Here is a 10,672-nt window from a genome sequence, read left to right as displayed (position 1 = left end):
GGCCAAGCAGCATCAGAGGAGCAGGAAAGCTGACGTTTCGGGTCTGGTCCCTTCTTCAGAAGAAGGGACCCGAAACGTCAGCTTTCCTGCTCCTCTGATGCTGCTTGGCCTGCTGTGTTCATCCAGCTCTACACCTTGTTATCTCAGATTCTCCAGCATCGGCAGTTCCTACTATCTCTCTCCCTCACCAATAGTGTAATCCTTTAATCTTTTACTTCAGTGTTGACACAGAGAAATACTAAGTAGCAAAGAAGAGGAAAAATAAAGCAACACAATTGAAACTGATACTGTTCATTTTTGAAGGTGAAAGAATTTTCTGACTCCTGAGATACAGGTTACATAACTGTGCTAATCAATTTGAGTCCCAGTTAGATATGAGGAGTCAGTATATGTTGACTGAGTGCAATCTGTAGTATCAGTAAAACAGATCACACACTGACGATATATTTTAGCACCATTCAATTGGTATCAAAAGGTCTTATGCCTGTTATTAACTGATACAGAACAGCTGCTGACATTGCCCTGGATATGTAGAAAAGGGTTGATAATATATAGTGGATTCACTAACAGAAGTTGAATGCTAATTTTCATTAAGCTGAGCTCCTTCACAAGCAATGTTGAGTGAATTTCAGTGAAAATATCAGGAAAACCAAAAACAGTTTCCTTTCCACAAATGAATTAATCAGTGCTAAAATTTAGATGAGCTAAGAGTCTATGAGTGTCCTCAGATTAATGGAATGGATGCTACTGCACAATTTAAAGAAGAGCCAGAGCACTTTCCCCAATGGCTATTCATCCTTCTATCAATATCAACGCAAACAGATTATTGCTAATTTACCACCTTACTGTTGTGGAGTCTTGCTGTGCTCAAATTGGAAGCTATTAGCCACATTATGACTGACTACACCAGAAAAATTTCATTTTGGCTGTAGCATTCTGAAATGGTTTGTGGTGTGCTGTAACAATATTCTGCAATTAAATTTTCAAAAGATCAACAGCTACCCTTTTACAAGAGCATTAAGGAATTTGTTATTATAATTATAATTAGGGAGAATCCCAAAATATGTTATAACTATATGAAGGGGAAGAAGATATTTAGGGAAAGAATAGCACCAACTAGGGTGAAGGGGATAATATGTGTTTGAAGCCAGAGGCCATTGATAGGGCATTAAATGAGTACTTCATGTTACTCCTCACTTTGGAGAAGGAAGGTACAGAATTCAGGAAGAGGAACTGTGAGGTTCTTGAGCAATTTGACATAGGAGTGAGGAGGTATTGGAGGTTTTGTCAGGCTTAAAAGTCGACAAATTCCCAGGCCTGGATTAGCATCAACTTCTGTTAAACTGCTATGGAGATGAGGGATTTAATTTGGCTCTGACCTAACTCTTTAATTCCTTTCTGATCACAGGGTAACTGACAGAGGACTGGGGGACAACTGCTGTGGTTCCATTTTTCAAGAAAGGTGGTAGGGATAAAACAGGAATTACAGACCAATGAGTCTCGTGTCAGTGGTAGGGAAGCTATTAGAGAAAATGCTGAAGGAAAGAATTAATCTCCACTTGGGGAAGCAAAGTTTGATCAGGTTAGTCAGCATGGCTTTGTCAGAGGGAGATCGGTATTAACAATTTTATTTAAATTTTCAAGGTGGTGATGAGGTATGTAGGTGGGGTTAGTGTAGTTTGATGTAGTTTATATGAATCCGTTAGCTCAGTTGGCTGGTTTGTAATGCTGAGTGACACCAAAGGCACATGTTCAATTCCCATACCAAGCTAAGGTCACCATGAAGCACCCTCCTTCTTGACCACATCTGAACTATGCTGATCCTCAGGTTAAACTACTACCATTCATTTCTTTCCAATTATAGAGTGGTCCTATGCCTTTGGGACTATGATGACTTAAAAAAAGGTCATTCAGCAAAGCCTTTGACAAGGTTCAACAGGGAAGAGTGGTGAAGAAAATAAAAGTACTTGTGATCCAGGTTAACTGTTCAACGATAGTTCTGAACTTTTGTTAAAAATACAAGTTACAGCTTATTCAAAAGGGTACATTTTTCCAAGAGTTTTGAATGCAGGACTAATAGAATAAGAGTCGAGGTTCTCCTATTGATTTTTGGGTTAATGATTTTTTGTGATTGCAGCCTGAGAATACCTCAGTGGTGCACCCTATGGTGAAACACAGAATTACTGATAGCAACTTCAAGCTTTTTCCATTGAGTGTCCCATGTACAAAACCCAAAAATTGCAGACCATTTCAGGTGAAGTAATGACAGAGAACACTGACCGCTGCAAGTTCTTGGCTCTGGATGGATTGCTGTCACGATCACAAAAATGCAACCATTCAAGGCTTTTAATGTGCATATATAGATGATAATGATCTTGGACATTGGAGAACTTTGATTAATTACATTGTCTGTTCTCCTTCCAATGATTTGACAAAATTTCAAGGAGTCTGCAAGAAATATGCATTTCATGCAAAATACAGAGCCACATATGAGTATGTAGTAACGTCAAAGAAAAACCTGATCTTGACCACACTCAAAATCCACACAACATTTTTAACATATGTAAACATAAAATGATTTAGGGGAAATCTTGTTTGATACTTTCCTGTTTGATGCTATACAATAAATATGCTACATCTATTGTTGAAACCAGCTGAACCATTCTGAACAGAATGAATCTGAGTGCTTCATTTATGGTGCCAAGCTATTAAAAGGACAAACTCATTGACCTGCCTGATAATCGCTGCAGTAACAATAATCATGGTTACCATAAAATAAATTATCGATTAACTCTAAGTGGAAGTCACCTAAAATTTGGTCAAAGTAGTAAGTTTTAAGTACAGTAAAATCTTAGAGGAGGTGAGCAGACTGGAGTTGGAGTTGTTTAGAGAGGGATCCCATCCTCCATTTTTAATTTTGTCGTTTTGCTGCAACTTTCAGCCTATATAGAATAGAATTTAACATTGCACTGTGAAGTTGGATATAGACTGTCATAAACACCTAGTGCCATTAAGGTTAGTATTGAGTCAAGTATCATGACATATGTTGACAAATAAACTTACAGGAAATGTCTCAATTCAAATAACCACAAAAATCAAAGGCATTACATTATGCGAAGCACTTGTTATTTAAGTCTGCAATGATTTTTGCAAGTTCTGAAAACAGTTGTACACAATTTCTGTATTTTAAAACGTTGAGTTTCTCAGTATTAGAAATCAAGTTAGGATTAGAAACATTCATCAAATACACCTTTTTTAAAAATTGAAACACGAAAGCACAGGTGAAGAGTTTAATAAATTTAAAAATGATGTATATCTTAGGTCAATGTCAGCATAGGCATTGCACATTTTGAATGCTGGATCATCAAGGTATGGTCACCATGTGGGGCAGCAGTGGCATAGTGGTACTTTCAGTGGACTAGTTCAGAAATCCAGGCTTATGCTCTGGGCACATGGGTTTGAAACCCACTATGGCAGATGATGAAATTTGCTTTTATTTAATCAATCTGGAATTAAAATCATTGTCATTTGTTGTAAGGACCCAGCTGGCTCACTACAGTTCTTTAAAGAAAAAAAATCTGCCCCCCACCCCCAACTTGGTCTGGCCTATATGTGACCCCAGAATCCTAGCTATATGACCCCAGAATCCTAGCAATGTGGTTGACTCTTAAATGCCTTCTGAAATGGCCAGCAAGCCACTTAGTTGTATCTAACCATTATGAAATCTGATGAAACTGGATTACTTCCAGTGCTATGTGCTACTGGGTTTCGAAATAGGAAGATAGGACAGATGAATGTGTGGCTAAAGGGATGGTATAGATGGGAGGTCATTAGATTTTTGAATCGTTGGGACAGCTTCTGGGGTAGGTGAGACCTATATAAGCTGGACTGGTTGCACCTGAATCAGAATAGGTCCAATATCATTGCTGGTAGATTCCTCATGCTGTTGGGGATGCATTAAATTAATTTGGCAAGGGAATGGGGCACAGAGTAGATGTAAAGTTGTGAGTAGGTCCAGTCAAAGATAGTAGAAATGCTAGGACAGTCCAGTAGGTGGAGAAGGCATGGACAGGATAAGGCACATGGGAGGTCCAGAAAGCTAAATTTTATCTATTTTAATGCAAAGAGTTTGACTGATAACGGGGATGAATTAGAGGGAACAGATGTAAGGTAAGAGGGAAACGATTTAAAAGGGACCTGAGGGCCAACTTTTCACACAGAGGATGGTTTGTATATGGAACAAGCTGCCAGAGAACGTGAGGTACATTTGGAGAGGTACATGAATAGGAAGGGTTTAAGAGGGATATTGGCCAAACGCAGGCAAGTGGGACTAGTTTATTTTAGGAGACCTGGTCAGCAGCGACAAGTTGAATCGAAGGGTCTGTTTTCATGCTATATAACTCTATGAAAGAGATTAAACTGGACCAGCCACCTGACGTTGAACAAGATACCAGAAGTGATGATAACACACCGCCCTATCAACCCTGCAAAGTTGTTCTTATGAAAATCTGGAGACTTGTGCCAGAATTCTCTCATACTAATTAAGCAATAGCCTGGCATAGCCACACTTGTGGAATTGTACCTGAAATACAGTGTTCGAGACACGACCATCACCTTTCCTGAATATGTCCTGTCCCACTGAAAGGACAGACCCTTCAGATGCAGCAGTACCATGGTACATACAGTTGGGAAGGTGTTACCTTGGGAGTCCACAACATTGACTTCAGACCCCATGAAGTCTAATGGCCTCAGGGCAAATGTAGACAACGAAATCTCTTGCTGACTACCACACACCCACCTACCAAACCCCATCATTATACTTAGCTGATGAATTGATTCTCCTCTATGTTAAACATTACTTGGATGTGGTAGGTGGCAAAGATGCAGTGTGAAGTGGATGAGTGATTTCAATGTTCATTACTAAGATTAGCACTGCTATTGACCAAGCTAACCTTTACTGGCTCCATCCCCGCCTCTTTGACCTGTCTGTCTCCTCTCCACCTATCTTCTCCTCTATCCATCTTCTATCCACCTCCCTATTTATTTCAGAACCCACTTCCCCTCCCCCATTTCTGAAGAAGGGTCTAGGCCCGAAACGTCAGCCTTCCTGCTCCTCTGATGTTGCTTGGCCTGCTGTGTTCATCCAGCTCTACACCTTGTTATCTCAGATTCTCCAGCATCTGCAGTTCCTACTAACCTAAAGAACATATCTGCTAGACTAAGCATTTGGCGGATGGTGTGGAAACCAACAAGAAGGGAAAAGATATTTGATCTCATCCTCACCAGCCTGTCTGTCACAGATGTGTCCGTCCATGTAAGAATCAGAACAGTGATCACAGTGTAGTCCTTGTGGAAACAAAGTCCTATCTTCACATCGAGGATATCCTAAATCATTTTGTGTAACAATACTACTGTGCTGAATGGGATAGATTTCTTACAAATCTAGCAACTCCCAACTGGTTATTCATAAAGTGATGTGGGCTATTTGCAGAATTGTATTCAATCACAATGTACAACTTCACTGCCCTGGCCATATCCCCCAATCTATCATTAGCATTGAGTGTGGAGATTAACTCTGGTTCACTGAGGAGTGCAAGAGGGCATGCTTAAAAAAAAAACTGAAGTGTCAACCTGGTGAAGCTACAACACTCTACTTGCTTGCCTAATAATGTAAGGAGCATGCAGTAGATGGTGCTAAGCAATCCCACAACCAATGGATCAGTTCTAAACTTTGTATATCGAGTCATGAATGGTGCTGGGCAATTGTATTATTTACTGAAAGAGCAGGTTCAGCAAATAATCCCATCCTCAATGATATGGGAGGTCAAGTACATTCATGAAAGATAAGGCTGAAGAATTTGCAACAACATTCAGCCAGAAGTGCTAAATTGAGGTCCCCAGCATCATGAGTGCCAACCATCACCAGTTTGATTCATTCTATGTGATATCAGAAATGGCTGAAGACACTGGGTAATTCAAAAGCTGTGGGCTCTGACAACATATTGGCTTGTACTGAAGGCTTGTGCTCAAAAGTTGCCATATCCATAGACAACCTGCTCTTGCACAGTAATAATGCTGGTATCTACTTGGAAATATGGAAAATTGCCCAAGTATGTCCTGTCTACAAATACATGATAAATCCAACCTCGCCAATTACTACCCATCAGTCTACTCTGATTCATTAGCAAAATGATGGAAGGTGTTATTGTGAGTGCTATCAGCAGCATTTATTCAACAAATACCTACTTATTGACACTTAGTTTGGGTCATACTCAGCTCCTGACTTCATTACAACCTAGGTCCAAACATGGTCAAAATAGCTGAACTCAAGGGAAGTGGCAGTAACTATTATTGCCATCAAGGGAGCTGATGGTGGAATCAAGGAGCCCAAGCAAAACCAGAGTCAATGGGATTTGGGAGCGGGGGAAATCACGTAAAAGGAGATGGTTATGTTTGTTAGGTGTCAATCATCTCAGCTACATGACATCACTGCAGGACTTTCTCAGGTAGATCTTTTCAAACCAACTTGTTCAGAGATGTTATAACACTCTGGAGCAGGTGGAACATGAATCCAGATTCCTTGTTCAGATTTGGGGACACTACCATTGCACCACAAGATAACTCTCAGACAAGGATTAACTAGTGGATCTGGTAGATATTCATCTTAGGCTCAACCATCTTTAGCTGCTTCATTAATTACCTTCTGTCATGGGTGCCAACCTTCAAACAATTTGATTCATTCTACGTGATATCAAGAAACGACTGAAGGCACTGGATACTTCAAAATCTGTGGGCCCTAACAACATTCTGACTTTAAGTTCAGAAGTGGGGACATTTGCTGAAAGTTGACAATGTTCACCAATTATGACTCCTAAAATACTGGAGCAATCCATGGCCAAATGCAAGTAAGGCTTGGACCAATAAGTCACAAGTAATAATCAAGCCAGGAAATAACCATCCCTAAAAAGAATCTAACCTTTGCTGCTTGACATTCTGGAGGTTACCACTTACGAGAAACATTAACTAATTAAGCAATAATCTAAATGCTACATAAATGGGATACATTACATTAACTTGATGAGTTTATTTACAGCTAAACTGATAAATGTAATCTCCAGACACAGCCTGTGCTTCAAGTGCTATAGTGCCACTGGTCACATGACAACATCCTGACTCATTTGCATGGCCATCTTTTAAAGAGACATCATTCCAAAGGTGATAGATAACACAACATTCCCTGTTTCACAAATATAGCTCTTGTAATTTACAAGTAAAAATACGTAAACATTGCATATTATTAAAATTAATAATTGAGAGATGGAAACTGTGAAATTTACAAGCATTGAAGTCTAACAGTCCAGATGTAATTACAGTGGTTTAACAACTCTTCCAGATCTTCCAGTGTAACCTTCTGAAAGAATAGATTTCACTTTTGTCTGTTCTTTGTCTGCAGCCATTTTATCAGTGTGTTGGTTGTTGACCATGTTATCATCCAGGTGTATTCTTTCATGTTTGCTGTGCATAATTGGAATATTGTACGCTTCCCTTACCAGGCTTCTGTTCTTCCTCAGCATTGCTTCATTACATCTGTGACTTCATAAGAGTTGGGCTCAATATAGATTTTGGAAACAACTTTGCGAACCATGTGTCCAATGTGTCCAATGTGTGGTTTTGTGCCTGAGATTTTGTCCAACCTCAACTTGTTATTGAGGCAGTTCTGCAGTTGTGTACTGGTCAGGCTCTATCTTTATTCTCCCTTGTTTATCAAGAAGTGTGACCTGCATCTTGGAGGATTTGGATAGAAGGTGGATTGGCAAGGTCATTCTGACTTCTGGCCATGATCTGTACTGGCGATGGTGACCCCATATCTAGAGATATAGCTCTGAGGTATAGCAGGGCGTCAGGAAATTTTTGTTTCGTTGTCCTACACTTCATGTTGAGTGATGTAATTGTGTAAACCATTAATTCTGTGAGACTGTTTGATCTGGGTATAGTGGTGAGGATGTCACATAATTTATGCTTCATTCAAATCACATGTCCCTGAAAAGTCTGCCCATGTACTGCAGTCCATTGTTAGAAATGACTTCTTTGGCCGCACTGAAAAAGTTGACTATGACACTTATTTTGTCTGCCACAGACATACAGTTTTCTTTACTTGTCAGACGATTTCAAATTTGGAGAAATAATCAGTGTCTAGGTTGAGGTTGTGTACATTCAATAAGAATAGATCAGGTGCTGTTTTGGACTAAGGGACATGTAGAATCTTGTGTGGTTGTAGATTTTCTCTTTGTTGCTGAGGTTGGTGGCTCTGGCATGCCTTGCACATCTTCACCAATAAACTATATCACATGCTTGTCATCTCAGGCCTTGGTGTAGTTGCGACTGTATTTCTTGCCAGAGAGCTTTGGCATTTGAGGATGTTTGGCATTTCTTATATCATGTCAGTTCACACTTCAGTGATACCTTGCCACAGAGTGTATTCAGTCGTAGGCTGTTTTCAATTGAAACTGATTGCACTTATGCTGGCCCAAACACAAGCAGTTGATTTTGAGCACATCTTGTATCTCAGTGTTCAGTGATCCAGTTGAGCATCTGCATTCTTATTTGGGTTTGGTAACCTGCTCATCTTATCCCAGATGATGATTTTGGTATCAAGTTTGGAAACATGGAGCCAGCATCATTCTGCGACTTGCTATCCCCCAGAGTTGAGTGCCTCCAAGAACTGCATGGTTTTCACCTCAAGGTGCATGCAGTACTTAAGGCTTGGAAAGTTCCCTCTGATAGTCTACGATGAATATTGTGTGTGGATATATCCGGAAAAATGATGGAAAGAATAAAAGTAAAGGTAACAGCTGAGAACAAAGTATGCCAAGCAGTGTGGAGGTGGTGAATTAAAGGATGAGGGATTCTGTGAATCTATTAAAGTAGAAGAAGTGAGTTTAGAATTGCACAAATAAGCAATTGTGTAATCATAGTATAATAGACCAAGACATTGACTAGTAAGCCAGTACAGACTGCATTCATTTCCCCAGTAGTTAAGGAAAGTGACCCTGACAGATTCCCACCTTATCACTTGTAAAACAAACTATGGATTTGAGAGACTGCAGAATGGCACAATGTTCATTGTGGAGAGAGCAAATAAATACATGGGGATTTTACTTTCCATTTGTTTTGTAAGAAATTCAATAGACTGCTGATTTAAAGGTTTAATCACTAATTAGTTCTTTCTTTCTTCCTAGGTATAAGACTCAAACTTGCCACATGCTGTTTCACGAAGTAGCATATCACCTTACTGCACACCAAAGGGCTTTTTTACTGTAAATTTGTATTTTCAGACTGGCATTTTATGAAATCTGTAGTCAGCATACACCATTATTTGAAGGAAAATTCTCTGATGATCACATAACATCATTTATTTTGTGTACCAGAATCTTTCAAATTTGTCACAGACATGCATCGTACTAACTCAATATTGCTAATGATCAGCCACATGTTTCTGTAAGTTGATAAGTAGCTGACACATTTCTACACATCTCTGGAAATTAGTCTCAATAGTGACCATGTTCTAGGTCAGTTGAAATTTTGGGCAGGTTGGATATATTAAATGCTGAAAAATTATTTGTGTATGCACAGTGCATTTGCTTTTGATGTTTTGCAGTCAGGCTCAAATACATTTTGAAAGAAAGATGAAACTCATCAGTAAAGCTTTCAATGGAAGTCACATCATATTTCTGTATGAATGTATGGATTTTTGATGCTCTTTGGAAAATTAAAAAATGTCAAATTTTATTGATACTACTTTAAAATGAACTGTCTTCAGTTTCAAATTGTTGCTTTTTTGTACCTTGAGTTACTAATTTAACACTGCATCATATACATAAACATAGTTAGAATGACAATTATACATTTCAGAAGAAGACAAAATATATCACTTTATTTAAGTTGAATAGAAGCACATGAAACTTGTTAAATCAAATATAGCAGCCTTTTATGTTTATAAATAACAAAATCCTCAAAACTCAAGCATTTCTTATAATGGCTTCCATGCGTAACAATACAACAGATTTCGAAGAAGTTGAGCAAGTCTACCTGGGATGTTGACTATCTAAAAGCAAATATTGAAGTCAGTTTATTAAATGAGTTAAATAAGTGTTACTGACTTCATCAGAGTAGTTGAAAGCTATCAATGATCCATCACAATAGAAGAATATTAAATTTGAAGCTCTAATTTACATACCTGATGGTATAATTTGTTCTGTGAAATATTTTTTCTCAACCAAATAATTTTCTTTTGCTCTCAGATATATTGCATGATGTACCCACATCTTTTTTGATTAAAGGAGATTGATTTCAACTTGTTCTCATAAATCAGATTGTTGAAGTCTTATATGGATAAGGGTCAAGGGGCTTTATGAGTGCAATACCCCTGAGCATTATCTCATCCTAATTACTTCAAAATTGTAAATATAAAAACCACAATGGAAATCTTGAAGTAAAACTAGACAGTACTACTGATGAAGGAATACACTAAAATAATCTAATGCTGAATGACCTGTTGCAAGTAACAAATGATATGGTGACACCTGGTAAACTATTACACAATTACACAATTACACAATTCTGTTACACGACCATTGCAGTGAGTAAACATTGAATCTGGGACCTGTGCGAC

At 38.7% G+C, this 10,672-nt stretch overlaps 1 protein-coding gene across 1 annotated transcript in view; it reads left to right on the top strand.

Moving 5' to 3' along the window:
* LOC109924999 (muscular LMNA-interacting protein) overlaps nt 1–9,716 on the top strand; it is a 92,617-nt gene extending 82,901 nt beyond the window's left edge. Inside the window, exon 12 of the mRNA XM_048597097.1 lies at nt 9,240–9,716. The gene's annotated coding sequence lies outside the window, so the exon portion shown is untranslated. The remainder of the gene's footprint in view (nt 1–9,239) is intronic.
* The last annotated feature ends 956 nt before the right edge of the window (nt 9,717–10,672 follow it).

The sequence above is a fragment of the Rhincodon typus genome, chromosome 5 (assembly GCF_021869965.1).
Source record: "Rhincodon typus isolate 14 chromosome 5, sRhiTyp1.1, whole genome shotgun sequence".
In the NCBI taxonomy this organism is placed as follows: domain Eukaryota; kingdom Metazoa; phylum Chordata; class Chondrichthyes; order Orectolobiformes; family Rhincodontidae; genus Rhincodon; species Rhincodon typus.
Note: the sequence above shows the minus strand (reverse complement) of the source record. Positions and strands in the feature narration are given on the sequence as shown.